Genomic DNA, 17,815 nt, shown 5'->3' on the forward strand with positions numbered 1-17,815 from the left:
TGCATGAGGTCAAACATGTGGAATTGTATTTAAGAGATGTAAATTGACTAGAAATGCGATGGCAGCAGTCTCTCATTTGCATGCATAGAACATAAGAGTGCTGTGACTCCAGTGATCTGAATGCTCATGAATGTTGTCCCAGGTGACTCCCAGGCCCTGGTCTGGAGCGTTCAGGGTTGTCTGACCCCATTAAATCATTCCAGTCCTGTTTGTCTTGGATGAATTTTCCATGCTCTGTAGATGGTGTGCTTATGGGACAGAATCCTGTCTGAGACTTACTTCATAACCAGTTGTGAGGATGTCAGGAGGAACTGGAAGCCTTGCCAAGATCCAGCTATTGATACTAATGATGAAAAAAACAACACAAATAACTTGGAAAGACTAAGCTAGCTTAGGTCATTTTTAAAACACACGTTCAAGTTATTTTGTTTGGAACCTCAAAATAAAGAGGAACCTCAGGCAGCTAAACACCCCAAGCACCATCTAGTCACAGACCTCAGTGGAAAGCCTCATGTATGTGCTGCAGTTTGGATATCTGTGTCCTCTAAAGCTTACATTAGGCCAGGTGGGGTAACTCTCACCTGTAATCCCAGCACTTTGGGAGGCCAAAGCGGGCAGATAACTTGAGGTCAGGAGTTCAAGACTAGCCACATGGTAAAACCCCATCTCCACTAAGAATACAAAAAACATTAACCAGGCATAGTAGCAGGTGCCTATAGTCCCAGCTACTTGGGAGGCTGAGGTGGGAGAATCGCTTGAACCCAGGAGACAGAGGTTGCAGTCAGCCGAGATCACGCCACTGCACTCCAGCCTGGCAACTGAGACTCTGTCTTAAATAAATAAATAAGATAAATAAAGCTCATGTTGAAACTTGATCCCCAGTGCTAGAGGTGGAGCCCAGCGGGCGGTGTTTGGGTCAGGGGGTCTGATTCTGCATGAGTGGATTAATGCTCTCCATTGGAGGTGAGTGAGTTCTTGCTCTATTAGTTCCAAAGAAAGCAGGGTGTTTTAAGAAAAAAAGCCTGGCACAGCACCCCCTGTCTTTGGCTTCCTTCCTAGCTGCATGATCTCTGCACACACCAGCTCCCCTTCCGCTTCCACCATGCGTAAGCAGCCTGAGGTCCTCCTCCGAAGCAGATGCCGGCACCATACTTCTTGTACAGCTTGCAGAACCACAAGCCACGCAAACCTCTTTTCTTTATCAATTGCCCAGCCTCAGGTATGCCTTTGTAGCAACACAAGTGGGCTAAGACTATGTGGACGTTTGTGTATTGGGTGAATGTGCGGAAGCACACACGCGCCCTCAGCAGACACACCCGTGGGCTGCGTCTCCACATGGGAATGTCACCCAGCACTGCCAGGGCTGTGGAGATAGTGCACACGTCCTTACTCTTCTTTGCCTCTGTGATGTCTCTTTGCCACATCGTCCTGGGGGTACTGATGACGTACGAGATGAGGATAAAGCCAATATTTGACAGATTCTCACAAAGTACTGTTAGGTTGGTACAAAAGTAATTGCAGTTTTTGCCTTTTTTTTTTTAAGTAATGGCAAACCGCGATTACTTTTACACCAACCTAATATTTCGCTTTCCAGGTGTCCTTTAGATCCGAGTTCACTGCTGGGTTCTCCCAGCTCCTCCTAACTTTCGTGAGTACTTCAAGGATTCTGCCAGCCCGCAGCCTCCCACCCTACACCTGCAGGCCCCACAGGCTCCCCGCGGCTCAGCCTGGTTTCAGCAGTAGTATTTGCTCCATCCACACCACAGGAACCAGGCTCTTGACCAACTGCAGCTTTTGTATGCACGCAGGACTGCGTAGCCTGGTGGTGGTCACCACCCAGGCCTCATGCTCAGCACTTTCACACATTACATACCCTCTGGACTAGGTTTTATTTACCCATGTTGCAGATGAGACACGCAATCCAAAGAGTTAAGTAACCAACCCAGGTTCACACATTTTCTTTCCTTTCCTTCTCTATTTGCCCTGTAGCCAAGATGACTGAAGTACCAACTCCCTGTGGTTGCTTTCACCAAGCTGGTGAGACTCAGCCTGCATTACAGCCAGCGGTGGCTCACGCCAGGACAGCAACCTCCTCCCCTTAGAGAATCATGAGAGCCAACAAGCAGAGGAGGCTGCGCAGGGCAGCTCCGGCAAACACCGAGGAGTCCTCGATACCGATGACTGCAGCCCAGTCCTCAATCACATCACTGGAGGTACTTAAAAGATGCCCGCAGGCTGGGAGGGAAAGAGGAAGCTGTCCTTCTGCTGAAGGGAAGCACAGCCCGACACAGCTTCAGTGTCAGTGGTACATGTTGCTGGACAAACCGTGGCAGATTCTTCCTGGAGAAGTTCCAGGCTTGAGAATGTGCTGCAGTCTGTGGCTTCTTCAGGTCTATACTTTCCTGGAGCTTCATAATTAATGCAACCCCGAAGGGGATCTCTCTTCATGGAGCGGTGTTCAGGTTGTTCACTCTCATGCCTGCTCACCTGGGGCTGTGGTCACTTGCAGCCTGGGGTCATTAGCGTCCTTTTCTCAAGATGGTTTTTACTGTCTGGAGCATAGGAGCTCTAGTATCTCTATATGGTGGGTTCCCCAACACCCACCCCAGGGCCAGCCTGGAGTGGATACACAGCACAATTTTGTTTTTTAATTGAGATGGGATTTCACTCTGTCGCCCAAGCTGGAGTGCAGTGGTGCGATCTTGGCTCACTGCAACCTCCATCTCCTGGGTTCAAGTCATTCTCCTGCCTCAGCCTCCCGAGTAGCTGGGACTACAGGCATGCACCACCACACCCGGCTAATTTTTGCATTTTTAGTAGAAACGGGGTTTCACCATATTGGCCAGTCTGGTCTCAAACTCTTGACCTCAAGTGGTCTGCCCGCCTTGGCCTCCCAAAATGCTGGACTTACAGGCATGAGCCACCATGCCCAGTACCACAATACAATTATTGTATTACTGAGTCTTAAAAGGCTGGAAAACAGGGGGCCCCCTATGGGCTGACATTCTAATTATTCTTTTTATGATCCCTTCACAGATTGTCATAATGGACCCCAAATTCACTCTTGTTCACCCACAAGCATGCATTTACTTGCAATTTGAATAGACTTACGTGCAAAGATAAAAGGAAAATGACTTTCTTTTTTAGCAGCACTCACTTAGTTCCATCTCTGAAACTAACAGTCACTTTGTAAGTTTTGACTATAAAAGTAGAAGAGACCATTGCCTGTCCATGGAGGAGACACTCAGGCAACTTAGCAGGGCATCTGGGTGCAGCTGTCACAGGGGCGCTGGACACTCCAGGAGGTGCGAAAGGTCATCCCTGGAGTTACATGCACACCCCAGAGGCCCTGGCCTCGAGATGCCCACAAGAAGCTGGTAAGGAAACACAAATGTGCATCCTCCCCAGCCTCAGCATGGCGGAGCAGACAGAAGCAGATGGAAGGGCTCCCAGGCTGGCCCATGTGAACCACAACCAGGATAAAGGCCCAAATCAGGAGGCGGCAAACAACAGCCACTGGCGAAATCCAGCCCTCGGCCTGAGTATGTGTGGCCAATCAGCTAAGAATGGTTGTTACAGCTTTTTAAATTTTTTTAGGGAATATGCAACAGGGACTATCTGGTCAGCTGGTTGGCAAAGACAACTATTTTTTATCTGGCCCTTTATAAAAAAGATTTGCTGATCCCTGGTCTACGGCATGAATGTGTCCCCGTGAAGAGCAATCCCTCGAGCCTCCCATCTCCCGGGGCTGTCTTCTTCTCTCTTCAAATTGGCAACCCAAATATGGCATGCCACCCACTAAACAAAACTCCTCTCAGCATCCTCCCACAAGGACAGTCACATGTTCCAGACTTTTGCAGAACATTTAGAGGCCACAGGACAGCACCTTGCACGTCCCGGTCACACTAAGAGTTGGCCAGCAGGCACCTGTTCCTAAAAGCCCTCCGCCGCTGCCTGGCCACAGAAACATGCTGGTCATCTGCACTCCACGCCGCCTCTTCAGCTCGCAGGCCCCTCTTGCCTTTCTCATGCCTAACACGGGATGTTCCACAAGTGGAAGAAGTTAGCTCTTCGCCTCACAGTTTTACTTTTGAAACCATCTTTCCTCAACCAAAATAGCACCTGGGGTTGTTTTGCAAAACAAAACAGTTTTCAGCCTCTGCTGACTGTAAAAAATAACTTCCTCCTGCCACTGTATAATCTACCCCTAAAGCCACCCCAACATCACAAATGCACAAGGAAAAGCTAAAAGGTTTGGCCATCAAATACGGACAAGAGCTCTCTAGCCTGTAGAACCATAGCTGCCCCAAAGCCCCTTCCAGCTGGCCCTGGGGGAGGCGTGGCCACAGTCCGGCAGGTCTGGCCCCCAGGCCTGGAGGATGGAGTCTTTCCCATATGGCCAACAGCAGATGCACCCAGGTTCCCCTGCCCATCACAAGAGACAAGGCGTAAACCGTAATGCTAATGTATTTGTTTATGCGGGGGGTGTGTGGCGGGTGAGGTACAGGCTCCAAAATGACAGGTTCTACTTGTTTTCTGTCCTGAGCAAAGACAGGTGTGGGGGGGAGAGAGAGAGAATACACATTCTCTTTTTCTTTTTACTCGGAAACTAATTCCTCAGGATGGTCTCATGATGCTGTTTCCGCCATTACCCCCACCCTGTTTCAGAGCAGGGCTGCCTTCTGCCCTCCCCTCTTGGGGGCCAGGAGTGGGTTTTAGAGCAATGCAGGAGATGGGCAGTTCAGGGCAGCTTTGGATGCCTCAGGTCCCACAGGAGCAAATGAACCCTGGACTTCTTGAAGCCATCACAGCTGGGCAGCACCTGCTTCTCCAACATACCAGCCACCACTCCCCAATTCCCCATGCCTCAGCCACGTGGGCCAACATTCCCTTCCACTGAAGGCACCTGCGAGACTGCAGGGACCACCAGCCACAATCCCCGGCCCTCCTCCTCCTGCCCCGTCACCCCCAGCCCCAGGCTCAGGCGGACGCCCTTCAGACCACCACGCTCAGCTGCCCGCCAGCGAGAGTGCAGGCCGGCCCCCTTGCCCATCTCGCTCACACCATTGTCCGTGCGGGGGGTACTGTAGGGCTTCCGTGGAAGCAGCTCCATTTTTGCACAGCCACAGGGCTCGACTCACCAGGCCCCTGATGCCCGGCTGTGTCCAGCCGCGGGGAAGTCTCCTGGGAAGGGGCCTTTGAGTGGTTTAGACACAGGTGTGCTGTGGGCCAGCGGGCGGCCCCGGGAGCCAGCGGAGGTCAGACATTTGTCCTTCCAGACGCAGATCCTGTGAGGTAGAACACAGTACCAAGATGCAGTGTGGACCCCGCGACAACCATTGGGGTACCCAGGCTCTCAGAGAACACATGCCACGCGACAGTGTTTGTACCACGGAGGGCGCTGCAAACAGCTGACACCTGGCAGAGCTCCAGAACTGCGGCCGGGGCATTTTGCTTCTGAAAACACCACCCTCCTGTATCCTCTGTTCACACAATTCCCTCCGCCCCAGGGCTCCCCTCCCGCTGCAGCGGCTGCATCCTGCACACCCCTTTGCACTCCTCTCTCATACCAGGACACTGGGGGGCAGTCATCCGACACCACACAACTCCGTGCTCTGCTCCAGCTTCCTCCGCTCAGCGGAGAACAGCTCCCTTATCTGATGGTTCCAGGATGCTCTGTGGCAACATTGAGTGTAAAGCAAAGAAGGTCATCGGGTGCTGCAGCCTGCACACCAGCTCGGTCCTGGGCCAGGCACCGGGCAGGGGGAGAGAATCTCTGCAGCTCCTAGGTGGCAGGGTGCACAAATCACAGCCTTTCCTTAGCCCTGTGAGCTGAGAGAGCAAAGTCACAGAGAGACTGTTTTAAGTGGATTTAGGGAAACACCCCTGACACACATACACACGCACACGCACACGCACACACACGCACACATACACACGCACACACATGCACACGCACGCACACACGCACACGCACACGCACGCACGCACACACACGCACACACATGCGCGCACACACAGCTTTATTTCCTTGTCATTCCTCTCATTCTCTTAATAACCCCTGATATGCTTCCAGGAATACTTCCTCTCTCAGCAAAGGAAACGTGTATGGCTTCTATGTCATAAGATGATTGGGCGTTAGGCAGACGAAGTTGAAGGCCTACAGCACTGGGGTAAACCTCCCCTAGGCAGCAGCGGGCATTGGAACAGTGCTCATCAGAGCTTGAGATTCTTCGTCGTTCTCACTACAGCATTTTAATTAACTGGAAACAATACCTCAAGGCACTATTGCAGTACCTTTGGACTGAAACATTAATAAACAGAGAAAATTTGCTTACAGAATGGCAAGTTAAAGGAAATGGAAGCCGACTAATAAATAAATGAGCCAAGGTTCAAAGGCTGCAGGATGACTCACACGTGCCGGCCTCGCAGCCAGGACTTTCAAAAACAAGGGGGCGGTGGACGGATTCCACAAGAACGGCTGTTAACGTCCACGAGGCTGACCCAGGCTGGGACTTCCTGGAAACTCCGAGGAGAGGAACTGCCCACAGAGCTAAGACTCTGGACTGGCACAAGAAATGGCACAGCGCCTGTGCTGCACGTTTGCAGGTGACCTGCTTTTCTGACGGCAGAAGCGACACTGAAGGTGGTCAGCTCGAGTCACCAGGCAACCCGGTATGATTCTCAGTTCAGGGTCCACCTCTAGAAGCCTAAGCTGGTTGTGTGGAAGAGAAACCAGAGTCCTGCTGAGGCTGGATGAGTTTCTTCACCATTATCGTGAACTATTTTCAGATTCGTGTCCAAATGAAAGACAGAAAGGAGGTCTGAGTGTTTTCATGTGCACGTGTATGGTGAGTGCGTATGTGGTATGTGCAAGTATGTGCACACACATGCGTGTGTGGTGTGTGACTGTGTTCATGTGTGCTAGTGCGTGTGAGTGTGCACGTGTGGTGTGTGTGCATGGTGTGTGAGTGGGTGTGAGTGTGCTTGTGTGCCTGTGAGTGAGTGCATGCTCAGTGTTTGTGTGCATGGTGTGTGAGTGGCTGTGTATGTACGTGTGTGCCTGTGAGTGGTGTGTGTGTGTGCATGGGTGGTGTGTTTAGGGTGTGTGTGCACACGCACATGCCTTCGTGCACATACACTTAGGACAACAGACCCACACCTGGGGGCTCCTGAGGGTTAGGGTTACAAAAAGTCATCTTTAACTGAAGAAAGTGTCATTTGAAGTGGGTTTATTTATGAGGGGAATGTCGAAAGCACATAAGGAAAGGAGGTGTGTACGTGCACATAAGGATGCACACGGAGACAGACACGCATTGCTGGAGCAAGGCTTGTGAAGCCTTGTCGCTGTCGGGGAAGTTCAGACTGGTTTCATGTTTTGTTGAAAAACAGATGCTGCAAGTCCAGGCCTCACGCACAGTGTGACCAGATGGACTGGTGGAGGAGAGGGGCTGCCTCTGCTGCTGAAGCCAGATGGCCTCACTTGTCAGAGAGGCTTTCTGCCTCCTTTGCTTCCAACCTCTGTCTGCCGGAGTCTCAGCACTCCTGGTCAGTGGGGCCCCCAGCTCTGACCTGTGTAGGCCTTGTGGTGTCACCGTGCCCTTTTGAGCAGATAACCTCAGCTCCACTGGCCATGCTGGAGGGATGCGGTGAGCCTAAGAATTGGAAACTAGCTGGGGTAATAAAAGGATGGGGCCTTCCCAGTGCAGGGGCAGGGACCAGGGCCTACTCAGTCAGTCCTGTTACAGGACCCAGCGCAGGCCAGGTGTTTCAGGCCATTGCTCACACACGCTCATGCACACCCACATGCATACATACATGATGACACACACACATTCATGCATTCACAACACACACACATGCATGCATTCACAACACACACATTCCAGTCCTCAGTGAGACCATCCCAGTCCCGCACCTCCCAACTGCAAGGCCTTCCACGTCATCCCATGCCTTGCCTTGCTGTCTGAGGGGAGGCCCCAGCCCCCCATCTTCTGCTTGCTCATTTACAAGGTGCCCCCACCACTGTCTTCAGGGACTCCAGACTGGGCCACTCATTGGCGTTCTGGTGCCTATAAAGGCAGGCCGCCACTGCTCAGGGCACCACCGTTTTCAAGAGAAGGGACAGGCTGCTGGGGTCACACACCCCACCCCTCCCCACAGGGGCTTCCTGCCTGTGGTGCCAGTGTGCACACAGCCATTTCCTGGCCCCACTTCTTCTCCTCAGGACCAAAGCAGCATCCGCACTGCCCACTCCCCACGTGCTGTGGCAGCGCCTGCCCCGTGCGGCCGCTCTTGGGAAGTTGCTCCCAGTCAGAACAGATGGAGGCGGGGGTCCCTGCTCAGAAATATCAGGGCTTCTTGAACGTTCCACCTCATCCACAGCAAGTGCGCCTCAAAGCCGTCCCTCCCCTGTGATGAGTTCCTGCCTGAGGCTTGTCACAAAGCAAGATGCAGCAAGGACTGGGCTAAGCACCAGCCTGAAAATTTCACTCAGACCCCTCAAAATACTGGTAGGCCAGAGTCCGTGCTGCTAGGAATGCACGATCACTTAAAATTAAACAGTTTTATCTTTAGCGTGAAAACAGCATATACCTGTAACGCCGACTGGAAGACCGGGAGATCTTTTTTACCGGCGTGCTATTTCACCACAGAGCAGTCCTGCATATTCACACATCGTGTTGGCTCCCACTGCCGCCTTCCGTAGACTGAGTCGGCACTGAGTTACTCTAATCATGCCTCATTTCGCTTCTTCACTCAAAAACAAGAGCTAAGATCCTGCCTTCTGAACACTGCTGTTGAAGTTTCACCCGCTGACTTCCCTGTCTGTACTTGCTCTCTGGCACCCTCAGCCGGGCTCCCGGCTTGAAGGGGACTCCAGGCCAGCAATGGCCCAGAGCATAATTCTAGGCAGACCCTCCCCTTGAACCTCAGACTCATGTACCCAAGGATCCCTCAAACCCTCCTCTGGATGTCAAACATGTCCTTACACCACCCACGCCCAACGTCAAACTCATGATTTCCACGGGTGCGAGAGGTCCCTTTCCTCCTCCTCCTCCTTTTTTGGCCAGGTCAGGTGATTTTTTTTGTTTGTTTGTCCGTTTGTTTGGGACCAAGTCTCCCTGTGTCACCCAGGATGAGCTGGGCTGTCATTCAGGCAGTGACATGATCTCAACTCACTGCAACTCTTGGGCCTCCCGGGTTCAAGCGATTCTCCTTCCTCAGCCTCCCGAGTAGCTGAGACTACATGCTTGCACCACCATGCCCGGCTAATTTCCTTTATGTGTGTATATTTTTTGGTAGAAACGGGATCTCCCCACATTGGTCAGGCTGGTCTTGAACTCCTGAGCTCAAGTGATCCGCCTGCCTCGGCATCCCAAAGTGCTGGGATAACAGGCGTAAACCTGTCAGGTGAGGTGACTTCTAGCAGTGCTCCCTTATCCAAAGTTTCATTTTCTGGTTTCAGTTATTCACATTCAACTGTGGTCTAGAAATAATAAATCTGGAAAATTCCAGAGATAAACAATCCGTAAGTTTTAAATTGCACGCCATTGTGAGTGGCCTGGTGAATTCTCAGACAGTCCCTCTGTATCTCTGTATTCCACCTCCTTTTGTCCGGTATCTACAGCTGGAGACAACCCTGCCCGTGAGTCACCTAGTTGTGCCGTCTGGGTTATCAGAGTGACCTTTGTGTCATCACAGCTCTTGTGTTGAGTAACTCTATTTTTTTTTTCTTTTGAGACAGAGTTTTGCTCTTGCTGCCCAGGCTGGAGCACAATAACACGATCTCAGGTCACAGCAACCTCCGCCTCCCAGGTTCAAGCGATTCTCCTGCCTCAGCCTCCCGAGTAGCTGGGATTACAGGCACCCACCACCACGCCTGGCTAACTTTTGCATTTTTAGTAGAGACCAGGTTTCACCATGTTGGCCAGGCTAGTCTCGAACTCCTGACCTCAGGTGATCTGCCCGCCTTGGCCACCCAAAGTGTTGGCATTACAGGCATGAGCCACTGAGCCTGGCCTGAGTAACTTGACTAAATAATGGCCTCAAAGTGCGAAGTAGTGATACTATCTTATTGTTATAATTGTTGTCTTATTATTATTGTTGTTAATCTTTTACTGTACCTGATTTATAAATTAAACGTCTCCGTAGGTGTGTATGTATAGGAAAAAAATGTAGTGCAGACAGGGTTCAGTACTCTGTAGTTTCAGGCATCCCCTTTGGGGTCTTAGAATTTATCACCCAAGGATAAGGGGGGACTACTGTGTCTGTGTTTACTTTTTTGTTTTGAAACAGCTTTAGACTTATAGAAAGTTGCAAAAATAGTAGAGAGATTTCCTGCATGACCGTCAGTCAACTTCTCCTACCGTCGGCATCTTCCATACCATGGGGCAGTGATCAAAACCAAGAAACTAACTTCGGTAAGTACTATGAGCCAAACTCCAGACCTTACCTGAACCTCAGGTTGTCACACCGGTGTCCCGTGCTGCTCTGGGACCAGAGGGCCTGCAGTCACCCTCTCCTAGGCCTCCTTGTCCTGAACTGCTCCTGAGCCTGTCCTCAGCTGCTGTGCTTTGACTCTGGAAGAGAACTGGGCAGGATTTTGTAGCTTGTCCCTTCGTGTGTGTTTAGCTGATGATTTTCCTGAGTAGATGAGATTGTGGGGCAGAGAGACGGCTGGTTTTGCTCATTTTTCCTTTTGCTTCAGCCAGTTTCCTTTTCCTTCACGGCCCCACTACCTCACTTCCCCCACGGCCTCATTTCCTTTCCCTTCATGGCCGCACCACTGAGTTTGTCTCTATTTAACCATCGTGGACTGTATGTGCATTCATTTTGATTTTTAAATGATTGCACTGAAATACTATTGACCTTGATGACTGAGTTTCTTGCGCTCCCCCATGCCTCCATTAAACTTGACTCCCAAGGCCAGTGCCTCGCTCACCTCACCCGAATCCCAGAGCTGATTGGTCAAGGCAAGGCCCTGGCCAGCCTGGATGTAAGGGCAGGGGGCGGGCTCCCTGTTGCCTACAGTGGTGAGAGGGGGTGTTGAAGGCCATGGCTGGAACAGTCCCTCACTCATCCCTTCCAGTTCTGCTTTCCATCACGTCCAAGGATGTGGCAGCTCCCCTGCGATTCTCTCCTGCCCACTTTCCTTTCTTGAAATGCAGAAACAGTGCACTAGGTACGAATGGCAAAGAGAAGCCTCCCCAGTGAGGCGCTAGCTAGCCCTGGGGCTGCCTCCCCTCAGCAGGCGCGGGCTTCCGGGACCCAGGATTAAAGTCCAATATGTACTCGGGTAGAAAGGAAGAAAACACAGCAGCAGGCGGCTGCTGGGACGTTTTGTCCTCCCATGGTTTCTCTGAGAACGTTCTGTCCTACATCCTTTCCATCCATGCTCTGCAGTTATGGGAACAATAAAAGAGGAATTAAAATCTGGAAGCCAAGTGTGCCTGACTGCCAAAGGGGTTCCGCATGGGAGAGGGGGGTGTGCGGCCAAACCGCCGCCGACTCCCGTGGCAGGACCGCACCGTCATCTGCAAACACCTGGGAAAAGCACGCGGGTGTTCTCCAGAGCCCCCCATCAGCTGCAAGAGCTGCTGCCCCTGCAGAGACATGACGCCAGCCTTCCACACGCTCCCACACCGAGTCCCACAGCTGCTGCTCCGAACCCCTCCTGCCCCTTTCTCTCTGGCTCCACTCCCAGCTCACCTTCCTCCCTTCCAGCCATACCCCTGGTCATTCCTAACGCAATCACCTTCACTGCTTCTATCTCACCATTCTCCAGTCAGGTTGCAGTAGCCCCTTACAGGGCCTGGACCTAAGCAGGCAAACCCGAACCTTCCTTAGAAGGCCAGAGAGCAAGAGAAGGCCAAGCACTGTGATCACTCACACTGCCTGCACACAGGAAGGGCCAGGCTGAGCTCAGGCCTGCACGTGCATGCACCCGCCTAGTCCTCACCACAAGCCTCCTTTTTACAGGAGAGGAAACAGGCTCAGTGACCAATGAGAAGGGAAAGAAATTTCTAATCTGTGGAATGCGAGCCCCCTTTAATTATCAGGCCCAGAGAGGCACTGAAATATGTCCGTGTGTGACTGCAGTCACGCCTCACTCCCCCCTTGAGCTAAGTAATTACTTTTTGAAGTCTCTTGCAGTGTGTGCTCCAGACTGACTCCAAGGAGCCATAAAATGCCTTACGTAGGACACAGTAACTCATACCCCAGAGCTCAACCATGTACAGCCAATCACTAACCAATGTTACTTCTATAAACCTATGAGAATTCCTCAGGAACAACTTTGTAATGCTGCCACCCCCCCATCTCTGTCTTCTAAAACACACACACACACACACACACACACACACACACATGCATGTACTTGAGGCTCTCCTTTGTTTTCTGGTGCACTCCCCAAGGCAACTTGGAAGTGTGTCCCAGGCTGCAGCCCTCAACCATGGCCCAAAAACTCTCCAAATTAATTTGGCTGGAGTCTCGTTCTTTAGATGGACACCAGCATAGCGCATACTCATGTCCCATATACCATGTATCACAGCATGAGCTGCACCCCAGAACCAGTTAAGAGCACTCTGCCTCCAGGACTGTGCTCTTAACCAGCGTGCACCCTCCCACTCTGAGCCACTCCAGTCATGTCAGCAGAGCCAGAGATGCCCAAGGTCCACAATGGAAATGCCAAGCAAGGCTGTCAGACTGAGCCATGGCATCGCTCTGAAGGGGAGCCAGGGATGCTGGGCAGAGCTCCTGGGCCAGGCCAAGAAGGAGTGGCATGAGTGGGGAACCCCACTCCTGCCTCCTGCAAACCCACCCTCCTCAGTCTGCAACTTTAAGTTCTTTGTACAGCAAGTTCTTGTAGCAGGAACAAAGCCTTTTCTTTCGCAGCCCACCTTAGGATGAAAATGCAAATCCCGCAGCAGAGCCCTCCCCGAACTCTCCCTAAGCCAACAGCGTGCAGCCCCTTCCCAGTTTCTCCCCTTGAGCTCCGGGGCTCTGCACTGCGGCGCTTCCCACCTTAAATGTTTGGAAAGAATGATTTGCAGTGTTTGGGACACACGTCTACTAAAGGTGACTCCGTGCTCCTTTGAAATTCCAATGCACTGGGCCACCTGTGTTTTCATCTGCTAAGTCTGGCAACCGTGCTTGCAGCCGTGTCTTCATATGTGGGTTCCCTACTAGATTATGGGGCCATTTTTGTTCGTTTCCGCTTGTTATTTTGAAAACTGTCACACAGCAAAGTTTCAATAGCAACATGAACCCCTGTGTGCCCTTCACTAGATCCCAGAGTTGAAGTTGTTAGTGCTTTGCCCCGTTCTCCTTCTCTTCTCCTCTTTCTCCCCTTCTCTCCCTCCCTCAAGGTCAATGACGTTCCTGTGCTCACAGGAACCAGAGCTGGGGGCGGAACACTCCTCTCTCTGAACAGTGCTCATGCATTCCTCTCCATACTCTACACCATCACCGAAGTCAACAGGTTACCCTAAGTGTTGTGTAGCTGATATGGTATTCTTCAGTTGGATTGGTCTTCCTGGGAGCAGGGGACAGTAATCATAATGCATCAGGCCCCTCAGGTAGACCACAGCTGTTCAAGGATTGCCCATGCCTGGAGCCTCCTACTCACAGAGGCTCCAACATGCCCTGGAGCTGCCAGGAATGCAGACTCCCAGGCACCTGTCCAGATTTGCTGGACCAGAATCCATGAGCATCTGAAAATTCAGCCCATTCGTGAGCTGAGGAGAGCCTGAGAAGTCTAGAATTAGCTGTATGTGTCATCATGAGCTATCAATATATAGACTACGATTGGGGCCATCTCCGTGGTGGGAGGGCTGGCAAGCAAAATTAGGAAATATTTGTATATTTGGTTTATTTTCATTTTCAGCCTATCTGCAAGGAGCTTCTACTGCTTGGGTAGGCTCTATGGGGCAGCTGACATTCTTTTTCTCCCAAAGCAAAAGAAAAACAAATAGAACATCAACAATAACAAGGAAACGAGATATGTTGGTTTCTTCTTCCCTGAAAGTACAAGATAATCTTTTGGAAGCATGTTCTGCCCTAGACAAGGCATTTGGGCTGCCCAGTTATGGAGGAAGATTGTTGCAAGGATTTAGAGTCAGTCTCAAGGGCTTCCAAGGCCCCCTGGAGACCAAAATAGTCCCAACCCAGTCCCGGGGGTACTCCTGAAGTCTTCTATGAGACTTCTAGTTTTCCTAGTTTGCTTCTCTCTGCAAACAACTTCCTTCTCTGACTGGTGGCTTCTCTGCTCCCCCTGACCTCCCCCTACAGACCAGCCCAGAAGGCTCTGCGTGGCCCCTCCATTCAAACACCCATGGTGGCCAACTGATTCTCCTCGTCCAAGTTTCTATTGCCATTTCCTGGCAGAGACAATCTCTGCTTGGGTACAAATCCATCCCTAGGGCAAGTCAGGGTGATGGCCAGGGGGCAGGCCACAGGTAAGAGGAGCAACTTACAGACGGGAAGAAGAGATAAGCATATAGACTTACCCAAAAGTTAATTACCTCCTTTGGACAAGCATATTTAAAATCAGGGGCTGGACACGGTGGCTCATGCCTGTAATCCCAGCACTTTGGGAGGCTGAGGCTGGCAGATCACGAGGTCAAGAGATCAAGACCATCCTGACCAATGTGGTGAAACCCTGTCTCTACTAAAAATTCAAAAATTTAGCTGGGCATGGGGGTGCATGCCTGTAGTCCCAGCTACTCAGGACGCTGAGGCAGGAGAATCACTTGAACCCAGGAGGCAGAGGTTGCAGTGAGCCAAGATGGTGCCACTGCACACCAGCCTGGAGACAGAGCGAGACACCACCTTAAAACAAAGCAAAACAAAACGAAAGAACAGGTTTCTGACCTCCAGGATCCTTGAGTTACAAACATAATCACAAACATATTTTAAAATGTTAGGAGCCTTCAAATGGTTTCTGGCACTTAGTACAGTGTCTGGAACATATTAGAAGTAGATGCTCAATTTTTTAATGAATAGCTCTGAGAAATTACAGAAATCCCAGGATTGGCCAGGCACAGTGGCTCAGGTCTGTAGTCCCAGCACTTCAAGAGTCTAAAGTAAAAGGATCACTTGAGGTCAGGAGTTCGAGACCAGCCTGACCAACATGGTGAAACCCTGTCTCTACCAAAAATATAAAAATTAGCTGGGTATGATGGCATGTACCTGTAATCCCAGTTACTCGGGAGGCTGAGGCAGGAGAATCGCTTAAACCCGGGAAGCAGAGGTTGCAGTGAGCCAAGAATACGCCACTGCACTCCAGCCTGGGTGACAGAGTGAGACCCTGTCTAAAAGAAAGATAAGAAGAGAAATCCCAAGATTACTATTTCAAATTATTCCCAGAGGCAGGTAAAAACTTCTCTATCCTTGAGGATTTTTTTCCTCATATACCTTTAGGTATTCCTCCAGGTCCAGGAGTGGAGAGATCACCTGTAGGTAAGGATAACCACCCCTCAGTTAGTGACACAGTCTTCGAGTTTGAAGGTGACAAGTATGGAAGGATCCCAGTATCCTGTTTCACCCAATTAAAGTGCCTCTTTTAAAAGATTATGTTATAAAATATCTCGCCCACTCACAGTATCAGCAATAATAAATTTGGAGTTTCAATCAGCCAGTATCTTCCAACTGAGGATGAAATTATAATCACACACGTTTATAAAGTGCTCCTCTATGATAGGCTCCGTTCTGAGCGCTTTACATATTTTTCTTTATTTCACTTTTGCAATAACTCTGGGAGGGTTATTATCGTCTGTGACAGATGAGGACACTGAGGCACAAGTTGTTTACGTAACGTCTCCAACGTCACTCAGCAGGTGAGTGGCAGAGATTCAAGTCCACGTGGCACAGCCCAGAGTTTTGCTTCAAACCACCTCACAATTGACTCCACCATTAGCCTGGGGCTTTCACTTTCTACACCATGAAGATTACATATGGATAAGAAAGACTTCAGAAGAAAGAAACCAGATTGGTTTCCTTTACTTTAAAGTTCAAATCTAATTCATCAAAAGAAGGAAATGATATGCTAGTTTTCTTTTTTTTTTTTTGCAACCTACTGCCATAGTTAAATTTCAGTGTTGAGTCTCTTTAAAAACTTCACAAAAATCCCTCCCTGCTTGATCAGTAATTTCTAGCTGTCTAATTGAGTGGAATGAGTAGACATGTTGCCAAAGCACATCAGCGACTTGTCACAAATCAAACCCACATATTCAAACATCTAGTACGTTTCTGCACTTGAGTTATCAGAGAGACGGGATGATGGCAGGCTTCTTTCGGTGCCCGAGGTCTGCCTTACAGCAGGAGTTGTGTTTTGTTGTACTTTTTCTCCACTTCAAGAGCATAAGCAAGTGTGAGTTGTCCCATTGGCATTTCCAGTCTGTCACTGTGTGAAAGGTTATCCAATAGAGTTTCTGATGGAAATGCCAAAACCTTTTTCCGGGTTCTAAAGTTTCTTACTAGCAGGAGGCACGGGTTCTTTGTGACATCCCTTCCTGGTTGCTTTTACAGGTAATTTATTTAACCTCTCTAAGCCTCAGAATCCCCATCTCTATACTGGGGCCAGTAATAACTACAGTGGTCTTCCCTTATCCACAGGGGACACATTCCAAGACCTTCAGTAGGTGCCAGAAACCGCGGATAGTACCAACCCCTACACAATGCACTCATCTGCCCTGTGGCCATAACTTTTGCAGTTGGAGATGCAACGGCAAAAGTAGCATGAATTTCTTTTTCCTTCTTCACAATTTCACAGGGTGAAGATTTGTTCTTAAAGAGATCTCAGCAACTTCAGCCTACAATACTTTACTTGGCTTATTGTTGGAACTTTCATCTTTTCACTTAAAGGAAGCACTTTAAGGCTTTCTTTGGCATATGTGAATTGCCAGCATCACCACTCTTGCCCTTTGGGGCCATGGTTAAGTAAAATAAGGGTTTCTTGTACATAAGCCCTGTAATATCATGACAACTGATCCAATTACCCAGCCAGCCGCTAAGCAGCTAATGGGCAGGAGGCAGGGAGGTGCTGGACAAAGGGAGGATGCACGTCCCTGCCCTCTGACTGTCAGTTCCATGAGGGCAGGGGTCTTCTCTCTGCTGTCCTTCCAGCATCTAGCCCTTGGTGAGCCCTGAGTAAATATTTGACAGATAAAGGAATGAGTGAGTAAATGATTTCTAAGACTCCTTTCAATTCTGAGTCAATGAGGCATCAGGCTACCCTTGTTTTACCCTAGAGTATGTGTCTTTTAAAAAGACAAAGATGTTCTTTTATCACAATTAGGCAAGAAAAAGAAATAAAAGAAAAACAAGAAGTAAAACTATATTCACAGATGATATGACTTTGTGTATACAGGATTTTAAGTACTTCACAAAGTAATCTATTAGAGGCAATAAACAAAAGCTGAAGGAGATCATCAGTACAAGACCTGCCTCACAAGAAATGCTGAAGGCAATTCTTCAAGTTGAAATGCAAGGGTGCTAAACAATAACCTGAAAGCATATGCAAATGTGAATTTGGTAAAGGCAAATATGGAAACAAATACATAATACCAATACTGTAATAAAAGCCTGTAAACCTCTTTTAACTCTAGTATAGAAGTTAAAAAACAAAAGTATTAAGAATAGCTATAATTTGGCCAGCGAGGTGGCTCATGTCTATAATCCCAGCACTTTGGGAGGCCGAGGCAGGCGGATCACCTGAGTTCAGGAGTTCAAGATCAGCCTGACCGACATGGAGAAACCTCATCTTTACTAAAAATACAAAATTAGCCAGGCGTGGTGGTGCATGCCTGAATCTCAG

General features: G+C 49.8%; 1 protein-coding gene and 1 long non-coding RNA gene across 11 annotated transcripts in view; one reads left to right on the plus strand and one right to left on the minus strand.

Annotated features, from left to right (window-relative positions):
* LOC126937678 (uncharacterized) overlaps window positions 1–9,367 on the minus strand; it is a 117,272-nt gene extending 107,905 nt beyond the window's left edge. For 3 of the 4 annotated variants that reach the window (XR_007719811.1, XR_007719813.1, XR_007719810.1), the window contains exons 1-3: window positions 8,596–9,367; window positions 5,571–5,832; window positions 5,142–5,288 (exon numbers count right to left, since the gene is read on the minus strand). This is a non-coding gene — a long non-coding RNA (uncharacterized LOC126937678). The remainder of the gene's footprint in view (window positions 1–5,141; window positions 5,289–5,570; window positions 5,833–8,595) is intronic. The other variant, XR_007719812.1, reaches the window with a different exon arrangement.
* LOC126937670 (40S ribosomal protein S20-like) overlaps window positions 1–17,815 on the plus strand; it is a 1,038,442-nt gene that overhangs the window by 778,177 nt on the left and 242,450 nt on the right. The gene's annotated exons all lie outside the window — the stretch shown is intronic.

This window comes from Macaca thibetana, chromosome 15 (genome assembly GCF_024542745.1).
Source record: "Macaca thibetana thibetana isolate TM-01 chromosome 15, ASM2454274v1, whole genome shotgun sequence".
Taxonomy (NCBI): Eukaryota; Metazoa; Chordata; class Mammalia; order Primates; family Cercopithecidae; genus Macaca; species Macaca thibetana.